The following is a 26,875-nucleotide window of genomic DNA, read 5'->3' as shown; positions in this document are numbered from 1 at the left end:
AATAACACATGGCTGTAGGCAATTTTAAATTGGTTCCAGGGGTACACGGGCAGCAGTGACCTGGTCAGTGTAGTAGTAGTTGAAAGAATGGACCGCAGACAGGCATCGAAGGCCTAAAATAAAAAAAATGGGCTGGCTGTAGGCAATTTTAAATTGGTTCCAGGGGTACACGGGCAGCAGTGGTGTGGTCAGTGGAGGCCTAGTGGAAGGAGTGACCGCAGACAGGCATCGAAGGCCTAAAATAATAACACATGGCTGTAGGCAATTTTAAATTGGTTCCAGGGGTACACGGGCAGCAGTGACCTGGTCAGTGTAGTAGTAGTTGAAAGAATGGACCGCAGACAGGCATCGAAGGCCTAAAATAAAAAAATTGGGCTGGCTGTAGGCAATTTTAAATTGGTTCCGGGGGTACACTGGCAGCAGTGGTGTGGTCAGTAGAGGCCTAGTGGAAGGAGTGACCGCAGACAGGCATCGAAGGCCTAAAATAATAACACATGGCTGTAGGCAATTTTAAATTGGTTCCAGGGGTACACGGGCAGCAGTGGTGTGGTCAGTGGAGGCCTAGTGGAAGGAGTGACCACAGACAGGCATCGAAGGCCTAACATAACAAAAATGTCAATACAATGGTATTGTCAGTGGCAGGCATTGAAGGATGTCAGCGCATAGACTAAACATTGGTGGAGCTGTGAGATAATTTTGCAAGTGGTAGAGCACTGTTTGAGCTGGGGTGGGGGGAAACTGTCTTGTGGCCGGCGGTACAGGCCCAGGGCCCCTCATATTACAACGGTGTGTCTGACGTTGGGTGCGCACCACCACCGCCAGAGACACTTTATTGTACTAGGAGGGACCCAGTGGCAGTGCCGTCGACCAAAAGCGGGCTCACCCACCTCTTCAGACAAACTGCACTCTCACGGGTGCTGTCGCCAAGTGTCGATACCACGGCCCCGTGTGGGGAGTTTGGCCATTTAGTGAGGTGTAAACATGTCGTATGCTGGACAATCAGGTGCTGAAAATTACGAGATTGGAAAAGGCATTCAGAATAGTCCACAGGCAAGACCTTTTCATAGGAAAGCTAGGTGTCAGCCGGGCAAGGTGGGGCAAAAGATTTCGAAATCCAGTTGTGGTTCATTTTAATGAAGGTTAGATCATCTACATTTTGGGTAGCCAGACGAGTCCTTTTTTCTGTTAGTATTGAACCTGCAGCACTGAATACTCTTTCTGATAGGACACTAGCTGCCGGGCAAGCAAGCTCCTGCAATGCATATTCTGCCAATTCTGGCCAGGTGTCTAATTTTGATGCCCAGTAATCAAATGGGAATGACGGTTGAGGGAGAACATCGATAAGGGATGAAAAATAGTTTGTAACCATACTGGACAAATGTTGTCTCCTGTCACTTTGAATTGATGCTGCAGTACCTGTCCTGTCTGCGGTCATAGCAAAATCACTCCACAACCTGGTCAGAAAACCCCTCTGGCCAACGCCACTTCTGATTTCTGCCCCTCTAACTCCTCTGGTCTGCTGGCCCCTGCAGCTCGTGTGAGAACGATCACGGGCGCTGTGTGCAGGGAATGCCAGAAGCAAACGGTCAACAAGAGTTGATTGTTTGGTTGCTAATATTAGTTCCAAGTTCTCATGTGGCATTATATTTTGCAATTTGCCTTTATAGCGAGGATCAAGGAGGCAGGCCAACCAGTAATCGTCATCATTCATCATTTTAGTTATGCGTGTGTCCCTTTTGAGGATACGTAAGGCATAATCCGCCATGTGGGCCAAAGTTCCAGTTCTCAAATCTGCGGTTGTGCTTGGTTGAGGGGCAGTTTCAGGCAAATCCACGTCACTTGTGTCCCTCAAAAAACCAGAACCCGGCCTTGCTGCGCCACCAATTTCCAGTGGCCCCGGAAAAGCTTCCTCATTAAAAATATAATCATCCCCATCATCCTCCTCGTCCTCCTCCTCCTCTTCGCCCGCTACCTCGTCCTGTACACTGCCCTGGCCAGACAATGGCTGACTGTCATCAAGGCTTTCCTCTTCCTCAGCTGCAGACGCCTGATCCTTTATGTGCGTCAAACTTTGCATCAGCAGACGCATTAGGGGGATGCTCATGCTTATTATGGCGTTGTCTGCACTAACCAGCCGTGTGCATTCCTCAAAACACTGAAGGACTTGACACATGTCTTGAATCTTCGACCACTGCACACCTGACAACTCCATGTCTGCCATCCTACTGCCTGCCCGTGTATGTGTATCCTCCCACAAAAACATAACAGCCCGCCTCTGTTCACACAGTCTCTGAAGCATGTGCAGTGTTGAGTTCCACCTTGTTGCAACGTCTATGATTAGGCGATGCTGGGGAAGGTTCAAAGAACGCTGATAGGTCTGCATACGGCTGGAGTGTACGGGCGAACGGCGGATATGTGAGCAAAGTCCACGCACTTTGAGGAGCAGGTCAGATAACCCCGGATAACTTTTCAGGAAGCACTGCACCACCAGGTTTAAGGTGTGAGCCAGGAAAGGAATGTGTTTCAGTTGGGAAAGGGAGATGGCAGCCATGAAATTCCTTCCGTTATCACTCACTACCTTGCCTGCCTCAAGATCTACAGTGCCCAGCCACGACTGCGTTTCTTTCTGCAAGAACTCGGACAGAACTTCCGCGGTGTGTCTGTTGTCGCCCAAACACTTCATAGCCAATACAGCCTGCTGACGTTTGCCAGTAGCTGCCCCATAATGGGAGACCTGGTGTGCAACAGTGGCAGCTGCGGATGGAGTGGTTGTGCGACTGCGGTCTGTGGACGAGCTCTCGCTTCTGCAGGAGGACGAAGAGGAGGAGGAGGGGGTGCGAACGGCTACAGCCAATTGTTTCCTAGACCGTGGGCTAGGCAAAACTGTCCCAAACTTGCTGTCCCCTGTGGACCCTGCATCCACCACATTTACCCAGTGTGCCGTGATGGACACGTAACATCCCTGGCCATGCCTACTGGTCCATGCATCTGTTGTCAGGTGCACCTTTGTGCTCACAGATTGCCTGAGTGCATGGACGATGCGCTCTTTAACATGCTGGTGGAGGGCTGGGATGGCTTTTCTGGAAAAAAAAGTGTCGACTGGGTAGCTCGTAGCGTGGTACAGCGTAGTCCATCAGGGCTTTGAAAGCTTCGCTTTCAACTAACCGGTAGGGCATCATCTCTAACGAGATTAGTCTAGCTATGTGTGCGTTCAAACCCTGTGTACGCGGATGCGAGGCTAAGTACTTCCTTTTTCTAACCATAGTCTCATGTAGGGTGAGCTGGACTGGAGAGCTGGAGATCGTGGAACTAGCGGGGGTGCCGGTGGACATGGCAGACTGAGAGACGGTGGGAGATGGTATTGTTGCCACCGGTGCCCTAGATGCAGTGTTTCCTACTACGAAACTGGTGATTCCCTGACCCTGACGGCTTTGGCCTGGCAAAGAAACCTGCACAGATACTGCAGGTGGTGCGGAAAATGTTGGCCCTACACTGCCGGAAGGGATGTTGCGTTGCTGACTAGCTTCATTGGCCGAGGGTGCTACAACCTTAAGGGACGTTTGGTAGTTAGTCCAGGCTTGCAAATGCATGGTGGTTAAATGTCTATGCATGCAACTTGTATTGAGACTTTTCAGATTCTGTCCTCTGCTTAAGGTAGTTGAACATTTTTGACAGATGACTTTGCGCTGATCAATTGGATGTTGTTTAAAAAAATGCCAGACTGCACTCTTTCTAGCATCGGATACCTTTTCAGGCATTGCAGACTGAGCTTTAACCGGATGGCCACGCTGTCCTCCAACAGGTTTTAGCTTTGCCACGCGTTTTGGGCAAGATACGGGCCCGGCAGATGGAACCTGTTGCGATGTTGATGCCTGCTGCGGCCCCTCCTCCTCCACTTCAGAACTGCTGCCGCCTGCACCCTGTTCCCCCAATGGCTGCCAATCGGGGTCAAGAACTGGGTCATCTATTACCTCTTCTTGTAGCTCGTGTGCAACTTCGTCTGTGTCACCGTGGCGGTCGGTGGTATAGCGTTCGTGATGGGGCAACATAGTCTCATGAGGGTCTGATTCTTGATCAGCACCCTGCGATGGCAATGTTGTGGTCTGAGTCAAAGGACCAGGATAGTAGTCTGGCTGTGGCTGTGCATCAGTGCACTCCATGTCAGATTCAACTTGTAATGGGCATGGACTGTTAACTGCTTCACTTTCTAAGCCAGGGACGGTATGTGTAAAGAGCTCCATGGAGTAACCCGTTGTGTCGCCTGCTGCATTCTTCTCTGTTGTTGTTTTTGCTGAAGAGGACAAGGAAGCGACTTGTCCCTGACCGTGAACATCCACTAACGACGCGCTGCTTTGACATTTACCAGTTTCACGAGAGGAGGCAAAAGAGCTAGAGGCTGAGTCAGCAAGATAAGCCAAAACTTGCTCTTGCTGCTCCGGCTTTAAAAGCGGTTTTCCTACTCCCAGAAAAGGGAGCGTTCGAGGCCTTGTGTTGCCAGACGACGAACCTGGCTCCACAGCTCCAGACTTAGGTGCAATATTTTTTTTCCCACGACCAGCTGATGCTCCACCACTACCACTACCCTCATTACCAGCTGACAATGAACGCCCCCGGCCACGACCTCTTCCACCAGACTTCCTCATTGTTTTAAAAACGTTAACAAACGAACGGTATTTGTTGCTGTCACACAACTTACACGGTGAGCTATAACTTCAGTATGATTTAGCTACCCCTTTACAGGTGGGTGAGACCACAACGAAAATCAGCCACAATGTTACACACTCTGTTGTTGTTGGCAACAAATGAGATGGCACACACGCAGGACTGTCACTGAAGCGCAAATGTAAATATTTATCTCCCACTGATTTGTGTTTGTTTTTTTTAAAAGGGAGACTTCAGAAAAAAAAAAATTTAAAAAAAAATTATTTTTTACAGAAGAATTTATAAAACAAATAAAATAAAATGATTGTTTCAGGGAGAATTTAGGAAAAAAAAAAAAAAAAAAGGCTTTGTAGGGCCCACTGAGTGACAGATGACGCACACAGGAGTCAGGAGTGGCACACAAGCCCAGAGGCCAATATTAATCTCCCACTGATTGATTTAGTGATTTTTTTTGGTAGATTTTGGAACCCAAATCAAGCAAAAAAATTAATAGGCTTTCTATGGCCCACAATTGGGGAGAGAGAGAGAGATGGCACACCCAGGAGTCAAGACTGGCACACAAGCAGAAGGGGCAATATGAATCTCCCACAGATTTTTTTTTTTTTTTTTTTTTTCAGGGAGACTTGAGAGAAAAAAAAATACCAAAAATGATTTTTTTCAGGAATAATTTAGAAACCAAAGAAAATAAAATGATTGTTTCAGGGAGAATTTAGAAAACAAATAAAACAAAAAATAGGCTTTCTAGGGCCCACTGAGTGACAGATGACGCACACAGGAGTCAGGAGTGGCACACAAGCCCAGAGGCCAATATTAATCTCCCACTGATTGATTTAGTGATTTTTTTTGGTAGATTTTGGAACCCAAATCAAGCAAAAAAATTAATAGGCTTTCTATGGCCCACAATTGGGGAGAGAGAGAGAGATGGCACACCCAGGAGTCAAGACTGGCACACAAGCAGAAGGGGCAATATGAATCTCCCACAGATTTTTTTTTTTTTTTTTTTTTTCAGGGAGACTTGAGAGAAAAAAAATACAAAAAAAATGATTTTTTTCAGGAATAATTTAGAAACCAAAGAAAATAAAATGATTGTTTCAGGGAGAATTTAGAAAACAAATAAAACAAAAAATAGGCTTTCTAGGGCCCACTGAGTGACAGATGACGCACACAGGAGTCAGGAGTGGCACACAAGCCCAGAGGCCAATATTAATCTCCCACTGATTGATTTAGTGATTTTTTTCAGGTAGATTTTGGAACCCAAATCAAGCAAAAAAATTAATAGGCTTTCCATGGCCCACTATTTGTGAGAGAGATGGCACGCTCAGGACTGGCACACAAGCCCAGAGGCCAATATTAATCTCCCATTTTTTTTTTTCCAGGGAAAATTTATAAACCCAATAAAAAAAATAATAATAAATAGGCTTTCTATGACCCACTATCTGAGAGAGAGAGATGGCACGCTTAGGACTGGCACACAAGCCCAAAGCCCAATATTAATCTCCCACTGATTGATTTAATGATTTTTTCAGCTAGAATTTAGAACCCAAATCAAGCAAAAAAATTAATAGGCTTTCTATGGCCCACTGAGTGAGAGATGGCACACACAGGAGTAAGGAGTGGCACACAAGCCCTGAGGCCAATATTTTTCTCCCACTGATTGATTGATTGATTTTTTCAGGTAGAATTAGGAACCCAAATCAACCCAAAAAATAAATAGGCTTTCTATGGCCCACTATTTGTGAGAGAGATGGCACGCTCAGGACTGGCACACAAGCCCAGAGGCCAATATTAATCTCCCACTTTTTTTTTTTTTCCAGGGAAAATTTATAAACCCAATAAAAAAAATAATAATAAATAGGCTTTCTATGGCCCACTATCTGAGAGAGAGAGATGGCACGCTTAGGACTGGCACACAAGCCCAAAGGCCAATATTAATCTCCCACTGATTGATTGATTGATTGATTTTTTCAGGTAGAATTATGAACCCAAATCAACCAAAAAAATAAATAGGCTTTCTATGGCCCACTATTTGTGAGAGAGATGGCACGCTCAGGACTGGCACACAAGCCCAGAGGCCAATATTAATCTCCCACTTTTTTTTTTTTCCAGGGAAAATTTATAAACCCAATAAAATAATAAAAAAATAGGCTTTCTATGGCCCACTATCTGAGAGAGAGAGAGATGGCACGCTTAGGACTGGCACACAAGCCCAAAGGCCAATATTAATCTCCCACTGATTGATTTATTGATTTTTTTCAGGTAGAATTTAGAACCCAAATCAAGCAAAAAAATTAATAGGCTTTCTATGGCCCACTGAGTGAGAGATGGCACACACAGGAGTAAGGAGTGGCACACAAGCCCTGAGGCCAATATTTTTCTCCCACTGATTGATGTTGTGATTTTTTCTGGTAGATTTTGGAACCCAAATCAAGCAAAAAAATAAATAGGCTTTCTATGGCCCACTGAGTGCGAGATGACACAGACAGGGATGGCACTCTAGCAGAAATGTCAATCTTAATCTCCCACAAAAAAAAAAAAAAAAAAGGAACTGTCCTTCAATTACTATCTCCCTGCAGTAATCTCAGCCAGGTATGGCAGGCAGCAATAAGGAGTGGACTGATGCACAAATTAAATAAAAAGTGTGGACAAACAAACAAGATAGCTGTGCAGAAAGGAAGGAACAAGAGGATTTGTGCTTTGAAAAAAGCAGTTGGTTTGCACAGCGGCGTACACACAGCAATGCAGCTATCAGGGAGCCTTCTAGGGCAGCCCAATGAGCTACAGCACTGAGGAAAAAAAAAAAAAAAGGAGCTTCCACTGTCCCTGCACACCGAAGGTGGTGTTGGGCAGTGGAAATCGCTACAGCACAAGCGGTTTTGTGGTTAATGGACCCTGCCTAACGCTATCCCTGCTTCTGACGAAGCGGCAGCAACCTCTCCCTAAGCTCAGATCAGCAGCAGTAACATGGCGGTCGGCGGGAACTCCCCTTTATAGCCCCTGTGACGCCGCAGACAGCAAGCCAATCACTGCAATGCCCTTCTCTAAGATGGTGGGGACCAGGACCTATGTCATCACGCTGCCCACACTCTGCGTTTACCTTCATTGGCTGAGAAATGGCGCTTTTCGCGTCATTGAAACGCGACTTTGGCGCGAAAGTCGCGTACCGCATGGCCGACCACGCACAGGGGTCGGATCGGGTTTCATGAAACTCGACTTCGCCAAAAGTCGGCGACTTTTGAAAATGTTCGACCCGTTTCGCTCAACCCTAGTCATAAGTATTCAGACCCTTTGCACAGACACTCATATTTAAGTCACATGTTTCCATTTCCTTGTGATCCTCCTTGAGATGGTTCTACTCCTTTATTGGAGGCCAGCTGTGTGTAATTAAACTGATAGGACTTGATTTGGAAAGGTGCACACCTGTCAATATAAGACCTCACAGCTCACAGTGCATGTCAGACCAAATGAGAATCATGAGGTCAAAGGAACTGGCCAAGGAGCTCAGAGACAGAATTGTGGCAAGGCACAGATCTGGCCAAGGTTACAACAGAACTTCTGCAGTACTCAAGTTTCCTAAGAGCAGAGTGGCCTCCATAATCCTTAAATGGAAGAAGTTTGGGACCACCAGAAGTCTTCCTAGACCTGGCCGACCAGACAAACTGAGCAATCGTGGGAGAAGAGCCTTGGTGAGAGGTAAAGAAGAACCCCAAGATCACTGTGGCTGAGCTCCAGAGATGCAGTAGGGAGATGGGAGAAAGTTCCACAAAGTCATCTATCACTACAGCCTCCACCAGTCGGACCTTTATGGCAGAGTGGCCCAATGGAAGGCTCTCCTCAGTGCAAGACATATGAAAGCCCTCATAGAGTTTGCTAAAAAACACATGAAGGACTCCCAGACTATGAGAAATAAGATTCTCTGGTCTGATGAGACGAAGATAGACCTTTTTGGTGATAATTTTAAGCGGTATGTGTGGAGAAAACCAGGCACTGCCCATCACATGCCCAATACAATCCCAACAGTGAAACATGGTGGTGGCAGCATCATGCTGTGGGGGTGTTTTTCAGCTGCAGGGACAGAACGACTGGTTGTCATTGATGGAAACATGAAGTACAGAGATATCCTGGATGAAAACCTCTTCCAGAGTGTTCTGGGCCTCAGACTTGGCCGAAGGTTCACCTTCCAACAAGACAATGACCCTAAGCACACAGCTAAAATAACAAAGGAGTGGCTTCAGAACAACTCTGTGACCATTGTTGACTGGCCCAGCCAGAGCCCTGACCTAAACCCAATTGAGCATCTCTGGAGAGACCTGAAAATGGCGTTCACCAACGTTCACCATCCAACCTGACGGAAGTGGAGAGGATCTGCAAGGAAGAATGGCAGAGGATCCCCAAATCCAGGGGTGAAAAACTTGTTGCATCATTCCCAAGAAGACTCATGGCTGTACTGGCTCAAAAGGGTTATACTCAATACTGAGCAAAGGGTCTGAGGACTTATGGCCATGTGAGATTTCAGTTTTTCTTTTTTAATAAATTTGCAAAAATTTCAACATTTCTGTTTTTTTTCAGCCAAGATGGGGTGCAGAGTGTACATTAATGAGAAAACAATGAAATTTTTTGAATTTAACAAATGGCTGCAATGAAACAAAGAATGAAAAATTTAAAGGCATCTGAATACTTTCCGTACCCACTGTATATATAAGGTATATATACGTAACAGTAACATGTACAAATTTTTAACAGTTGTGGAAAAAATGCTGCGAGGTAAGAATGCCTTCAAAACTAAATGTTAACGGTTTATTTTTATCAATTAACATGATGCAAAGTGAATGAACCAAAGATAAATCTGAGTCAAACCAATATTTTGTGCCTTCAAAACTGCATCAGTTCTTCGAGGTACTTGTCGCTTGCACACAGTTTATGAAAGAAGATCTCAGAGAGCTTGTTCCAAACATCTTGGAGAACTAACCACAGATCTTCTGTTGATGTCCTTCAATTTCTCCATCTGATCCCAGACAGACAGGATGATGATGAGATCAGGACTCTGCGGGGCCGGATCATGACTTCCAGGACTCCTTGTTCTTCATGATACTGAAGATATTTCGAAAAGGAGCTGTCCGATATTAAGATACAAGTCTGCCGTTTCGCATTGGGCGGGCGCGTGACCACAAGTATTCCATTTGCATACATGCATGAGCAGCCTTGTTTAATGCAAGTGTATAGAGCGAGGCTGGACACGTCTAGTAGGTATGTGGCCAGAAGTATGCAAATCGCATACATGTGATCACATTACCGCCCACTCATCGGCACCATAGACTCTTCATAGAGGATAGACCATTAGGGATAATATAGCAATACTATCACTATCCTCTAAATGCCCCTATGTAAGAATGTAACGATTACAAGATCATATGATTGTATTTTGCTGAGTCTAGCTAAGAGCTATGTCTTCTTTCTGCAAAATATTAGTATTTTAGTGTTAAATGGTCCCTGAAGATCGGCTTTAATTGAAAAAAAAAGATGTCATGATGAATACAACCACAACCCTTCAGGGGGGACCGATACCTCCACATTCCATATATATCAACAGATCTGCTGCATCTGACAAGCTCAGCTCTGCTGCATGTGACAAGCTCAGCTCTACTACATCGACGTGCTGTATCCCCCATCCAGCAATCTAGAAAACGCAAGCTTTGTTAGGTTTCAAGCCGTGAAACATATTTGTTTATCCAGCACCCACCGTCCTTTCCTCTTGTGTAATTGATAGCCCCCCCACATTTAATCAGCAGTAAACGACTTCTTCTGCCGTCCTTACTGGAAACAGCCAAGTATTGAAAAACGTAACTATTCATTCTTCAAAGTTGCCAAGGAGGAAAAGTTAAATTGAATGCAGGAAATGCAGACAATCACGGAGGCCCGATCCTCGAAGGCAGCGACCACATGGCCTGGAAAGGTTCCAGGTGCGGGATGAAAGAACAAATGGCATATTTCATTCCACCAGGTCTTTTTTTTTTTTTGTGCTGCGTCTGAAGCCTCCGTCTTTGTAATGAATCAAGTGCCCGCTGCGTCTGAAGAGGTGAGGCAGGCGAGGACGAATGCTTTCAATTGCTTCCTTCTAATACGATTACGCCGGCAATCAATTATTTGTAAGGAAAACCGGGATATTGCAGTGGGGTACCAGACTTTCTTCACCAGGAATAATGCCGCATACATGGGCCCCCGAAAATCCAAAAATGTAATTTTTCCTCTTCGATGTAAAATTCCACTATACAGCAAATAAAGAAAATTGTATATGTGAACTTTTTCCCAGATATGTCCCAAACGACTGAAATAGAAAAATCCAGTGTGTCCATACCTATCGGGCTCACAGATAAGTCTATATCTATCAGATCGGGCAGAGATCTGCAAAAAATTAGCTTCCAAGGCATGCATAAAACTGGGAATGTTTGGATAAAGTCGAAAAATTCCAGGGAAGTGAATTCTACAGATAAGGTGCAGCACGGGTGAAGTGTTAATGATGGAGAAGAAAGTCGAAGAAGAGTTCTTAGATGGAGAGGAAAGTGGAATACTGTGCTGCAGCGTTGTAGGGAGATTTCAAGACCAGTAGGAAAATTGTGAGTTTCATTACAGGGTTTTCTTTCCCACGGTAATAAGTCCATTCGATGTAAAAGATTTTTGAAAAAAAACTTAGGCTTTTCAAAAATGTCTTAATTTTCGATGTCAGGCTCACCCATAGATCCTGATCACTTGTCTTCTTATTGCTGCTAATAATATAGTCCGTCCCGTAGGTGACGTCTCCCGTTCTGTTCGAGCCTGCGCAGATATTTTCTGTAAATGGGTGACGTGTGCGGAGACCGGGGAGCCCATTCGGAGGAGCGCTCATAACATTGCACACAATCGGGCCGTTCCTATGAAGGAGAAGGGCAGCGTTGTTCTATGTAGCTATCTGCCTGCCCTATGGTCGAGAACATATAGTGACCATTTCAGTAAGACACCTGTGGACAACCATGAAGACTGACTGAGGCAGGCGCAGTACAAGCCAGGAGACATGGAAAAACGCTCACTGTATTTTATAGACAAGGGCAAACATAAAAATAATGGGGCTCCAAAGCAAAATTTTTATTTTGGCCCCCTTCAAACTTACCCTCCAAAAATATATATTTGGCAAAACAGGTGGGGTCACGACACATAGGTGCAGTCATAGAAGAGCATATCTCTTAACCTTAAAAGACAGGGAGAGGGAATCTACAAAGTAATGTTGCCCCTACTGAAACCCCCAAGTGTTCTCACCTACTACAATACCATTTTTATGGCTTTCATAGAGTATGACTCCCCAAAAATGTACCCCAACACATTATGACATCCCAAACAGTTAATTCCGCCACACAATTTGCCTCCACAGTACCCCAAAATAATATGATACCCGCGCAGTGCCCCATATGTTATGATGCTGTAACAGTGCACCCAACATAATTTTATGTCCCCACTGTGCCCCCAACAGCCACCTAAAAAAGTATAATACCCCCACAGCACCAAACACTGTATGATGCATTTAATAAGTTACACCCACACATTATGATGTCCCCATAACTTTCCCACACGCATCATGAGGCACCAACACAATAGTATGATGCCCTTATAACACCCACACAAAGCATGATGCCCTCACACAGTATGATCCCCACACATAGTATGATACTCTCACAGCTCCCCACACACAGTATGATGCCCCGACCTTTTCAATGCACGCACAGCATCATGGCCACCACATAGCGTATCATGGTCCCCATTCCCCACATCCCTAAACACAGTATCATGGCCCTCAAAAAGTATGATGTCTCCACATAGCATCATGGCACCCACCTACAATATCGTTAGCCCCCCCATGCAAAATATGGTGCCCCTGTAAGGTTGGGACAGGACCGTAGTCATGGGCGAGGACACCGGGGCATTTGTGTCCTGGCCTCCCCTCACAGAAAAATAACGTTCTTCCATCAGCATGCCTGTGTCTTCTCTCACCACACCGTCAGGGACTCCTCTGCGGTGCTGGGGACTTTCTGTAATCGACTTCTCAAGAATTGAGACACAGTCCGGCTCAAATGCAAAATGAAGAATTTTACTCGATACACTTTGCAGCACATTCTTGTCAGAATCAGCATAAATCAGGCTCCATGCAGTACACACCCTGCATCTTCCCTGTACTCAGTTCTACGTCCTTCAGCACATTTCGGGGTAATAGCACCTTAGGCGGTACCGCAGTGTTCTCCTTCTCCAGACTCACTATTTTTGGGACTTCCCTCATCCGTTTCGCAACGGATCTGAGAGCATCTGCCCAAGCAATGATCTGCCACATCTTGAACCATCTGCGCCCTGTGCTTCCCCAGACCGCTTTCTTTCCTCCACTCCAAGATGCTGTAACTCTGCTGCTGTACACCATCCTTCTGTCCCTATAGGATTTTCAATGGCTGGGTTCTCTTCTCAAACATTGCATGGCTGCTGCGCTGTCCTAGGCCTAGAGCCCGTGTAGACGCTTCAGGCGCCTAGGCCCTTCTTTCTACCTCAGGGAACATTCCTAGTAGTGATGTGTCGATGGGAGTGATACTGTGAACGATGGGAGCTGGCACGCCAGTGAGAGCCACTAAAATCCCTGAATGGCTCTCACTGGGTGCAAAATCCCGGACTTCGGCAGGCGTAACCCCACCCACCTGAGAAAAACTCCACACACTCATCAATTTAATTGGTTCCTAGCAAGTGGGCGGAGTTTCTGTGGTAGGTGGGCGTGGTTTCGGGCGCCTCAACACACATTCATTGGGGATCCAAAAAGAGCCGTTTTGTGAGCCGAAAGAGCTGGCTCTTTTTGGTGAGCGGAGCCATGAGAGCCTGATCACCAAAAAGAGGCGGACTGCCCATCACTAATTCCTAGCTTAACACGTAGCAGCCCCTCCTACAGTTAACCATTTACTTACACTAGGTTACTAATTATACTACGAATACTATAGTGCCCCCATCTAGTGGCCATAATAGTAACATCACTTACCCTATTAGGCCGGCGTCACACTCAGCGTATAAAAATACGGTCCGTAATTTACGGCCGTAATACACAGAAAAGTCCCCAAAATAGTGGTCCGTATCTCCTTCGTAGGCAGGTTGTGTCAGCGTATTTTGCGCATGGCATCCTCCGTATGTAATCCGTATGGCATCCGTACTGCGAGATTTTCTCGCAGGCTTGCAAAACCGACATACCGACATACAATGGATCCATGTTCTCAAAAAATCATAAAAACATATATACTGTCTATATATACAGAATATATATATATATATATATATATATATGTCATTGAGACATATATATATATATATATATATTTATATATATATGTATATATATTAATATTTACTTCAGCGCAATATAGCAGAAAGCCAGTAATTCAATTGCCGGCTTTTGCTATCTCCTTCCTAAACCCGACATGATATGAGACATGGTTTACATACAGTAAACCATCTCATATCCCCATTTTTTTTTTGCATATTCCACACTACTAATATTAGTAGTGTGTATGTGCAAAATTTGGGCGCTCTAGCTATTAAATTTAAGGGTTAAATGGTGGAAAAAATACAATAGCAAGGTGACATTAACCCTTCATTACCCCATATCCCACCACTACACGGGAATGGGAAGAGAGTGGCCAAGTGCCAGAATAGGCGCATCTTCCAGATGTGCCTTTTCTGGGATGGGGGGGGGCAGATGTTTTTAGCCAGGGGGGGGCAATAACTGTGGACCCTCTCCAGGCTATTAATATCTGCCCTCAGTCACTGGCTTTACTACTCTGGTGGAGAAAATTGCGTGGGAGCCCACGCCAATTTTTTCCGCCATTTAACCCTTAACTTTAATAGCTAGAGCGCCCAAATTTTGCACATACACACTACTAACATTAGTAGTGTGGAATAGGGTTGAGCGAAACGGGTCGGCCACTTTCAGAAGTCACTAACTTTTGGCAAAGTCGGGTTTCATGAAACCCGACCCGACCCCTGTGTGGGGTCGGCCATGAAGTCGGCGATCTTCTGAATGTGGTATCGGAATTCCGATCCCGATTTCCGATATGTTTGCAATATCGGAAATCGGTATCGGAATCCATATTTAATGTAAAATAAAGAATTAAAATAAAAAATATCGCTATACTTACCCTCTGACGCGCCCTGGAACTAACCGGGAACCTTCCTTCCTTCGAATCAGCGCTTCCAGGACCTTGCGGTGACGTCGCGGTGACGTCGCGGCTTGTGATTGGTCACGCGGCCTCCCATGTGACCGCTCGCGCGACCAATCACAAGCAGCATATGATTAGAGAACACGGCACTCAGTAAATATGCTGCAGTATGCTGGAGGATCACAATGGAGAGTGCCGCGTCATGAAAAGGCACAGAGCCTGAGGGGAGTAGCGGCGCTGGATCCTAAGCGCTCAGTGGAGCAGGGCAGAGAGGAGCTGATCCTAAGCTGAGCGCTTAGGATCCAGCGCCGCTACTCCCCTCAGGCTCTGTGCCTTTTCATGACGCGGCACTCTCCATTGTGATCCTCCAGCATACTGCAGCTCTTGGATTTTCTGTTCTTGCTAACGCTCATCCAGGCTTTTTGGCTTCCTCATCCAGGTATCAATGTCAAAGAAACGCTCTGACGAAGGTCCGGTGTGGACCGAAAACGTTTAGCACTTTTGTTTGTCTGGATGCATCAATAAACTAAGAAGCTTTTCTTCTCAAACTGAGTGCCAAGTTTTATTCATCTGCAATCACAAGCCGCGACGTCACCGCGAAGTCACGCAAGGTCCTGCAAGGGCTGATTCTTAGGACGGAAGGCTGCCGGAAAGAAGCAGGGCGCGTCCGAGGGTGAGTATATTCCTATTAGGTATATACTCACCCTCGGACGCGCCCTGCTTCTTTCCGGCAGCCTTCCGTCCTAAGAATCAGCCCTTGCAGGACCTTGCGTGACGTCGCGGTGACGTCGCGGCTTGTGATTGGTCACGCGAACGGTCACATGGGCGGCCGCGCGACCAATCACAAGCCGCGACGTCACCGCGACGTCACCGCAAGGTCCTGGAAGCGCTGATTCGAAGGAAGGAAGGTTCCCGGTTAGTACCAGGGCGCGTCAGAGGGTAAGTATAGCGATATTTTTTATTTTAATTCTTTATTTTACACTTAAATATGGATTCCAGGGCCTGAAGGAGAGTTTCCGCTCCTTCAGACCCTGGGAACCATTGGAAACCCAATGCACTGCATTGGGTTTCGAGTTTCGGCCGACCCCAACCCCGACTTTTTTATAGGATCGGCCGATTTCACTCGACCCGACTTTTGAAAAAGTCGGGTTTCGTGAAACCCGACCCGATCCTATAAAAGTAAAGGTCGCTCAACCCTAGTGTGGAATATGCAAAAAAAATGGTGATATGAGATGGTTTACTGTATGTAACCATGTCTCATATCATGTCGAGTTTAGGAAGGAGATAGCAAAAGCCGGCAATTGAATTACCGGCTTTAAAGCTATCTAGCGCTGTATGAAATATTAATATATATATACATATATGTGTCTCAATGACATATATATATATATATATATATATATATATATACCTATTCTATGTGTACACATTTATTCTATCTATTCTACTGTAAGCTGTCAGTGTGATTTTACTGTACACCGCAATGAATTGCCGGCTTCTCTCTCTAACACCGCTGCGTATTTCTCGCAAGTCACACTACTGGTCCGTGTGTAATCCGTATTTTTCTGGCTTCCATAGACTTTCATTGGCGTTTTTTTGCGCAATACGGTGACAAACGCAGCATGCTGCAATTTTCTACGGCCGTAGAAGACCGTATAATACGGATCAGTAAAATACGGCAGATAGGAGCAGGGGCATAGAGAATAATTGGGACGTTTGTTAGGCGAGTTTTACGGACGTATTTTATGCGCTCATACGTCCGTAAAACTCGCTAGTGTGACGCCGGCCTTATAGTGAGTACAACAGTAAATCAATTACACCTTGTATACAGTTTTCATAGTGGTAATACACATGTTCATGTACACTGTGTGCAGAATTATTAGGCAAGTTGTATTTTGGAGGATTATTTTTATTATTAATCAAAAACTATGTTCTCAATCAATCCAAAAGACTCATAAATATCAAAGCTTAATATTTTTGGAAGTTGGAGTGGGTTATTTTTAGATTTGGCTATCTTAGGAGGATATCTGTTTGTGCAGGTAACTATTACTGTGCAGAATTATTAGGCAAGTAAAAAAAAAACCAAATATATTCCCATCTCACTTGTTTATTTTCACCAGGTAAACCAATATAACTGCACAAAATTTAGAAATAAACATTTCTAACATGCAAAAACAAAACCCCCAAAAAATTAGTGACCAATATAGCCCCCTTTCTTTATGATGACACTCAGCAGCCTTCATCCATAGATTCTGTCAGTTGCTTGATCTGTTTACGATGAACATTGCGTGCAGCAGCCACCACAGCCTCCAGACACTGTTCCGAGAGGTGGACTGTTTTCCCTCCCTGTAGATCTCACATTTTATGAGGGACCACAGGTTCTCTATGGGGTTCAGATCAGGTGAACAAGGGGTCATGTCATTATTTGTTCTTCTTTGAGCCCTTTACTGGCCAGCCATGCTGTGGAGTAGTTGGAGGCATGTGATGGAGCATTGTCCTGCATGAAAATCATGTTTTTCTTGAACGATACCGACTTCTTCCTGTACCACTGCTTGAAGAAGTTGTCTTCCAGAAACTGGCAGAAGGTCTGGGAGTTGAGCTTCACTCCATCCTCAACCTGAAAAGGTCCCACAAGTTCATCTTTGATGATACCAGCCCATACCAGTCCCCCACCTCTACCTTGCTGGCATCTGAGTCGGAGTGAAGCTCTCTGCCCTTTACTGATCCAGCCTCTCAAGAGTCACTCTCATTTCATCAGTCCATAAAACCTTTGAAAAGTCAGTCTTAAGATATTTCTTGGCCCAGTCTTGACGTTTTATCTTATGTTTCTTGTTCAAAGGTGGTCGTTTTTCAGCCTTCCTTACCTTGGCCATGTCCCTGAGTATCGCACACCTTGTGGCAAATGGCATCTTGGCAGCTTCACGCTTGATTTTCCTCAATTCATGGGCAGTTATGTTGGGCCTTTTTTTGCCCAACGTGCTTCTTGCGACCCTGTTGGCTATTTGCCATAATACGCTTGATTGTTCGGTGATCACGCTTCAAAAGGTTGGCAATTTCAAGACTGCTGCATCCCTCTGCAAGACTTCTCACAATTTGGACTTTTCAGAGCCCGTCAAATCTCTCTTCTGACCCATTTTGCCAAAGGAAAGGAAGTTGCCTAATAATTAAGCACACCTTATATAGGGTGTTGATGTAATTAGACAACACCCCTCCTCATTACAGAGATGCACATCACCTGATTTACTTAATTGGTAGTTGGCTGTCAGGCCTGAACAGCTTGGAGTAGGACAACATGTATAAAAAGTATCATGGGATCAAAATACAACTTGCCTAATAATTCTGCACACAGTGTAGCAGTACCAATCTCCTGCATTATTAAGTGACATATCAAAGTACAACATTATCTATTTCTTATACAATATCTTGTACACAAGTGGATATAACCATAACATAACGGTATCGGGACGGCAGGTATGTCATGCATAGCCCATCCCCCCACACCCCCACGGCACACTACACGGTATGATGGTTCCACACCCTTCCACATACAGTATGATTCACCCACAGCAACCCTAAGCTGTATCATGGCCAACACAGCCCCCCACACACAGTTTGATGGCCCCACAGTTTCTCTCCACAAAACATAACTCCCCCACAGCCCCAACACACTATTATGTCCCAACAAGGCCGCACATATTGTTACATACCTCCCACACTGTATGATGGCCCCCATACGGAATAATGACATCACAGTATACCTCCCCCACACACACAATATGATGCCCCCATAAGAAATGACGACATTAAAAAAAATAATCTTCTCACCTAACCCTGCTCCCCTGATGTGCTGCTCTGGTCTGTGCGTCACGTGGTCTGAGGCTACGAGGAGCAGACGCGATGTAGTGACATCATGGCGCCTGCTGCTCTGAGACTCTGACACTGAGGCTGAATGAAGAAACAGGGATGAATTCTACTATATCTACATCCCGAGAATGCGGATACAGTGCAAATAGAGAAGCAGAGAGGCCATTGGGCACAGGTCCATAGTGGCCACTTCATCTCCAGCTAGAAATGGTAGGCCACTGACTCTTGGCCATAGTGCAGACTGGTAACGCCGGTACACTCCGTTCAGGGGTAGAGAAAGCACAGGACATAGTTTAATGCTTAGGATAGAGATAAATAGTGACTTTGGAGCAGTGACAGGTAGTGGTGGGACTAAATAGTTTATAAGTGATAGGAATAGTATATGGTATACTTAAATGTTTGGGACCACCCCAGTATAGGTGGGGACAACGTCAAGTTAAAAGGAGAACCAGTTCATGGTTGAGTTAAAGAGAGTCTGAGTTAGTGTCAAGATCAAGTTCAAGGTGCAGTGGACTAGAGGCACGTGAAGTACATACCATTTCACAGTATGAGTTTGTACCAAATTTTTTGCGGACCTTTCCGTAATGTCTGGGGCCTATAGCACGAACTAGGCACCTGATCAGGCTGGAGAAAGGCTGGTCACAGCCGAAACGTTGCCACACCATATGGGCTAATAAAGTCCACTTCTTTCATCATTTATTGGAGGCTGCCTCCATTTTTCTTATTTATACAAATGGATATTTGTTTGGAGGGATCTGCACCCTGAATTCATCTATACGGTGCTGCTCCACTTTATTCTTCTTGATAATATAGATACTTGATAAATAGATAATAGATAGATAATAGACAGATAGATAGATAATAGATATATAATAGACAGATAGATAGATAGATAGATACAAGGATAATAGATAGATAATAGATAGATAGATAGATAGATAGATAGATAGATAGATAGATAGATAGATAGATAGATAATAGATAGATAGATAGATGATAGATAGATAATAGATAATAGATAGATAATAGATAGATAATAGATAGATAATAGATAGATAGATAGATAGATAGATAATAGATAGATGATAGATAGATAATAGATAATAGATAGATAATAGATAGATAATAGATAGATAGATAGATAGATGATAGATAATAGATAATAGATAGATAATAGATAGATAGATAGATAGATAGATAGATAGATAGATAGATATATAGATAATAGATAATAGATAGATAATAGATAGATAGATAGATAGATAGATAATAGATAGATAGATAATAGATAGATAGATAGATAGATAGATAGATAGATAGATAGATAGATGATAGATAGATAGATAATAGATAGATGGATAATAGATAATAGATAGATGATAGATAGATAATAGATAATAGATAGATAATAGATAGATAGATAGATGATAGATAATAGATAGATAATAGATAGATAGATGATAGATAATAGATAGATAGATGATAGATAGATAGATAGATAGATGATAGATAATAGATAGATAGATGATAGATAGATAGATAGATAATAGATAGATAGATAATAGATAGATAGATAGATGATAGATAGATAATAGATAGATAGATAATAGATAGATAGATAGATAGATAATAGATAGATAGATAATAGATAGATAGATAATAGATAGATGATAGATAATAGAGAGATAGATAATAGATAGATAGATAATAGATAGATAGATAGATGATAGATAATAGATAGATGATAGATGATAGATAGATGATAGATAGATAGATAGATAGATAGATAGATAGATAGATAGATAGATAATAGATAGAATAGATAGATAGATGACAGATAGATATATTCTTTTATTATTCTTTTATTTTCATAAATGTCAAGGGTTTTTTTTCTAGGGACTCCGCAGGCCAGAGTAAATCCATATTCTAGCCAATTGGCTCCTGTGTCTTCTGCAAAATAAATCTAATGAAAATTTCATTGTCAGAAAAGTTGTGTTTAACATGAGCGTACATCATGTGCCACCTAGTGACCGGCAGCGGTATGGCAGCTTCTGCCGTTTTATCACTCATCGAAGGGTTCGGAGTTGCTTCCAAACGCGACCATAAATCATTACGTCCTTCATTACGTCCTTTAGTTTCCCAATTATGGATGGAGAACAATTGATGATAGCATAAATCTTAGAAACAACTCGAATCAGGACACAAAAAGACAACATGGAGTCAAGGAGTGGTTCCTTACTGTCAGTTTTAATTTAAAGGGGAGTCACATCCCTGCCAGGGCGACGCCTCAGACTGCAGTGACGTCTGACAGACACATCCATTATAGCGCACAAATGACGCCCGGCTCTCGCTGACTATCACTGCGGAGTCCACGCATTCCTTACTTCCATGAATATTCTCTGCAGATTATCAGCCAGCTTTATTATATTTGGGAAGTTTTTGCTAGGCAACGTGGGATGTCTGACAAGATTTTGGCTGCCGGCCTTTATATATTGTTTTCGTGAAATTTCCTAATTTCCTTTATGTTCAGCTCCTGAGGTTAGATGAGGACACTTCTCTGTGGCCGAGGACTCGTATCGCAGCTTTCTAATGGAAATGTCTGGACATTGCCTGTGTTGTGTAATTAAATTTTTTTTTTAAAAATTGACAATTTTAGCCAAAATTATCCAAAATGTTGGATTTAGACGGCTCTAATATAACCAGGTTTTAAGGGCCCATTGTTCTACCCAACTCATTGTAGCGCTCTATAGACATTTAGCCCCTTTACCCCCAAGGGTGGTTTGCACGTCAATGACAAGGCCAATTTTTACAATTTTGACCACTGTCCCTTTATGAGGTTATAACTCTGGAACGCTTCAACGGATCCCGGTGATTCTGACATTGTTTTCTCGTGACTTATTGTACTTCATGATAGTGGTAAAATTTCTTTGATATTACCTGCGTTTATTTGTGAAAAAAATGGAAATATGGCGAAAATTTTGAAAATTTCGCAATCTTCCAACTTTGAATTTTTATGCAATTAAATCACAGAGATATGTCACAAAAAATACTTAATAAGTAACATTTCCCACATGTCTACTTTACATCAGCACAATTTTGGAACCAAAAATTTTTTTTGTTAGGGAGTTATAAGGGTTAAAAGTTGACCAGCAATTTCTCATTTTTACAACACCATTTTTTTCAGGGACTACATCTCATTTGAAGTCATTTTGAGGGGTCTATATGATAGAAAATACCCAAGTGTGACACCATTCTAAAAACTGCACCCCTCAAGGTGCTCAAAACCACATTCAAGAAGTTTATTAACCCTTCTGGTGTTTCACAGGAATTTTTGGAATGTTTAAATAAAAATTTACATTTAACTTTTTTTCACAAAAAATTTACTTCAACTCCAATTTGTTTTATATTACCAAGGGTAACAGGAGAAAATGGACCCCAAACCTTGTTGTACAATTTGCAAAAGCACAGAACGCACATGTGTATCCGCACTGCTGATATTACAAACCCACCGACCGTATCAACCAAACGGTCTAGCACCTGTGACTGCAGTATTGGCTGGATATATCCTCCACACAAAATATCAGGGGTGCAGCTTCCAGAAACATAAGAAGTCCAATGAAAAAAAGAAAAAAATAGGAGCGCACTTACCCTGGTGTGGTACACATCACTTTATTAGGACATAGAAAGTAGACAGCAGGGAGGGGCAGGATCAGCCATGGACAACGGCCGTTTCATGCTAGATGGCACTTCAACGGGTCCTAGTGCTGAGTGAGTCGGAGGAGTGTTATATAGACCGGATCAAGTCCCAAACTCCTCCCCTCCGGCACTCAAACAGATATAATGTGAAAATTAAAAACAACAAATAGTTAAAAACAGCAAACGTTAAATACAATCTAGAAAGTTGGATATAACATTAGAGGTATATTAGACAATATTTACAAAAAAACGGACATGTCAACTTTCTCGTTTAAACCACATGGTCCTGCTGCGTCTGCACGCAGGATCCATCTGGCTTCTCTGCGCAGCAAGAGACGACACAGATCTCCTCCCCCCTCCGGCAGCGAAACACGCTCCAGACCCGCAAATCTCAACGCTTGAACGTCCCCCGCATGGTGAGTCTTAACGTGATCTATTAATCTTGGAGCCCCCTTACCAGTTTTTATAGAATTGAAGTGTTCTCTAATCCGGATAAATAGGGAACGGATAGTCTTACCGATGTAAAAACATCGGCACGGGCAGAAGAGAATATACACAACGTGAGTGGTCCTACAGGATATGAAGTCTCGCACTGTGTGCTGTATGTGACCCACCCTAACTGTATTTCCTGTGTGGTGATACTTACAAAAATTGCAGCCCCCACATTTGAAATTACCTTTGGGTGTATTATCCGTGAGCCAATTATTTCTATTTGTCGTGAAACGATTCCGGACTACAATATCTCTGATATTTTTACTACGACGACTAGCAAAGAGGGGTCCTCTCTCTACCACTTCTTTTAGATCATTATCCTGACGCAGGATCTGCCAATTTTTTCGTATGACTGATCTCATGTGATTGTCCAACGGACCAAACTTAAAGCTGAAAACAAACTTTTTTTCATGTTTCTTCTTAGGGACCGTAGGAAAATTAGTAGCTATTGCCCTCTCATAAGCGGTATTCAAAACCGAAGGGGGATATCCGCGTTTCTTGAACCTATTGATTAAATCCACTGACTGCCGCGCAAACCCTTCAGGATCACTATTGATTCTTTTTACCCTAAGAATTTGACTAAAGGGCAGGGACCGTTTCACATAGGGAGGGTGAGCACTATTAAAGTGTAATAATGAATTAGACGCAGATGGTTTACGATGTACCTCTGTGGAGAGACCTTTATCACTGATGTATAATTTAACATCCAAGAAAACCAAATTGGTTCCTCCAAATTGCGAGGTGAACCGCATATTCATGGTGTTGGATGTCCCCAGGTGCTCAACGAAATCATTGAAAGCATCCTGGTGTCCATCCCACACCATGAATATATCATCAACATATCTAGCATAAAGCTTGATATGCCGAAGAAAAGGGTTACTTGAGGAATAAATGTACTCCTCCTCAAACCTGGCAAGAAAGAGATTGGCCAGGGTACATGCGACGGGGGTACCCATAGCGGTACCCACCGTCTGCAGGTACCACTGGCCATCAAATTGAAAAGCATTGTGCTTAAGAATGAAAGAAAGTCCCTCACAGATAAACTCGACAGTATCTTGTCCAGTGAGCGTATTTTGTAAAATGCGTCTAATAGTCTCGACTCCCAATTCTTGTGGAATACGGGTATAGAGACTTTCGATGTCAATCGATGTCAAAACATAAGAATCATGACACTCAAAATCCTTCAGGATTTGTAAAAAGGCCCCCCGTATCTTTTATATACGAGGGAACATCCAAAAGAAGGGGGCGCAGCAGCCAGTCGATATATGATGAAAGCGGCTCAGTCAGGGAACCCACCCCTGACACAATAGGACGGCCAGGGGGGGCTACTGCTGACTTATGTAGTTTAGGTATATGATACCAATGAGGACGTCTCGGAAACTTGAGTAACAGCTTATCAGCTTGTCTAGATGAAAAAACCCTTTTTTCTACAAATTGTCTTAACAATGAGTGTAATAAATTTTTACATTTCATAGTGGGGTCCCCTTTCAGCTTTGTATAAGTACCCTCATCAGACAATTGTCTAAGGGCTTCTGTTTTATAATAGTCTCTCGACAGCAAAACCACATTACCTCCTTTATCCGCATTACGGACAATCACATCAGACCAGCCTTGTATCTCAGCTAAGGCCCGTTTTTCTTTTGTCTGGAGATTATCTGTGGGCCACTCATATATTAGGGCCTCTATATCCCTCAGTACCTGCATCTGAAAAACATCTACAATATTCCCAGGGGGCGTAGGGGGCATATAGGTGGATTTATTACCCCCAATAAATGGTTGAACAGCCATGTCATTTTCTCTTACAGAAAGTGGGACAGTATACAAAGAGTCAAGCAGATCCCGTGTCTCGTCACGTACCTCGTCAAATGGGTCCTCCGTGACAAAAAAGCCAAGGGGGCCCACATGACAGGGTGACTCCCCTGGGAAAATTTCCCGAGGGGCTACGTTATTTTTAGCTGTAGAGAAAGATTTAAATAGATGAATCTTGCGAATCGCTTTAAATAGATCGATCTTAAAGTCCACTATATCGAATCGTTCCGGGAGACAGAAATTTAGTCCCTTAGTAAGGACCGATACATGCGTATCATTCAATATCCGCGGAATGAGGTTGACCACAGTTATTTCATCAGTCTCCAAGAGATTTGTCGTCTTTTTTTCGCGTTCCCTTCTGCCATTTCTCCTACTCCCTCGACGCGTCCTGCGTCTAAAGGGGACGCACTTGAGGTAAATGTTTGTTGTTGAGATGTCACACTTGTAGACGCGGCCGAATCTTCCGCTGCACTTGAGTCGGAGTCCGTGGTAAGATAATCTCTTTTATTTCTATTCCTTTTAAACTGAGGCTTATTCCATCCTTGTCCCTTACTTTGATTCCACTTACTACGGAATTTGTCTCTCAGCACTAAGACGCTTGAATACAAATTATTTATGGCCGCAGAAAGGGAAGTTAATTTATTTTGGACAAATAACTCTTTGAAATCCTATATGGAGTGCGGTTGGGTTCCGCGAGGATTGCGAGTCACTAAAGAAATGGCTCAGTATAAAGACAATGAATCCTTTGTCAAAGAGTGGGAGAAAATTTTGTTACAGTGCTCCCAAGAATTATTACGTCTTGTCTTAAAACAAAATATTATTAACTACGAGGCCACGAAAGCTGAATTTGTCAAAACCAAAGAGGAACTAAAGACCAGATTGTCTGATACACAATAGACAGCTTTAGATAAAAGATTGGATACAAAACGTATAACCCTGCAAAATGATATTAAACAAAGGAAAAGGGATAAGTTTATAAGAGACAAGATTGACTTTGAGTCTGGTAAGATTTTCACTTGGAATAAAGGTGTCCCAACAGAGAACCATCGCAAATTCCGTAGTAAGTGGAATCAAAGTAAGGGACAAGGATGGAATAAGCCTCAGTTTAAAAGGAATAGAAATAAAAGAGATTATCTTACCACGGACTCCGACTCAAGTGCAGCGGAAGATTCGGCCGCGTCTACAAGTGTGACATCTCAACAACAAACATTTACCTCAAGTGCGTCCCCTTTAGACGCAGGACGCGTCGAGGGAGTAGGAGAAATGGCAGAAGGGAACGCGAAAAAAAGATGACAAGTCTCTTGGAGACTGACGAAATAACTGTGGTCAACCTCATTCTGCGGATATTGAATGATACGCATGTATCGGTCCTTACTAAGGGACTAAATTTCTGTCTCCCGGAACGATTCGATATAGTGGACTTTAAAATCGATCTATTTAAAGCGATTCGCAAGATTCATCTATTTAAATCTTTCTCTACAGCTAAAAATAACGTAGCCCCTCGGGAAATTTTCCCAGGGGAGTCACCCTGTCATGTGGGCCCCCTTGGCTTTTTTGTCACGGAGGACCCATTTGACGAGGTACGTGACGAGACACGGGATCTGCTTGACTCTTTGTATACTGTCCCACTTTCTGTAAGAGAAAAGGACATGGCTGTTCAACCATTTATTGGGGGTAATAAATCCACCTATATGCCCCCTACGCCCCCTGGGAATATTGTAGATGTTTTTCAGATGCAGGTACTGAGGGATATAGAGGCCCTAATATATGAGTGGCCCACAGATAATCTCCAGACAAAAGAAAAACGGGCCTTAGCTGAGATACAAGGCTGGTCTGATGTGATTGTCCGTAATGCGGATAAAGGAGGTAATGTGGTTTTGCTGTCGAGAGACTATTATAAAACAGAAGCCCTTAGACAATTGTCTGATGAGGGTACTTATACAAAGCTGAAAGGGGACCCCACTATGAAATGTAAAAATTTATTACACTCATTGTTAAGACAATTTGTAGAAAAAAGGGTTTTTTCATCTAGACAAGCTGATAAGCTGTTACTCAAGTTTCCGAGACGTCCTCATTGGTATCATATACCTAAACTACATAAGTCAGCAGTAGCCCCCCCTGGCCGTCCTATTGTGTCAGGGGTGGGT

The sequence above is a fragment of the Ranitomeya imitator genome, chromosome 6 (genome assembly GCF_032444005.1).
Source record: "Ranitomeya imitator isolate aRanImi1 chromosome 6, aRanImi1.pri, whole genome shotgun sequence".
NCBI classification, from domain to species: Eukaryota; Metazoa; Chordata; class Amphibia; order Anura; family Dendrobatidae; genus Ranitomeya; species Ranitomeya imitator.
Note: the sequence above shows the minus strand (reverse complement) of the source record.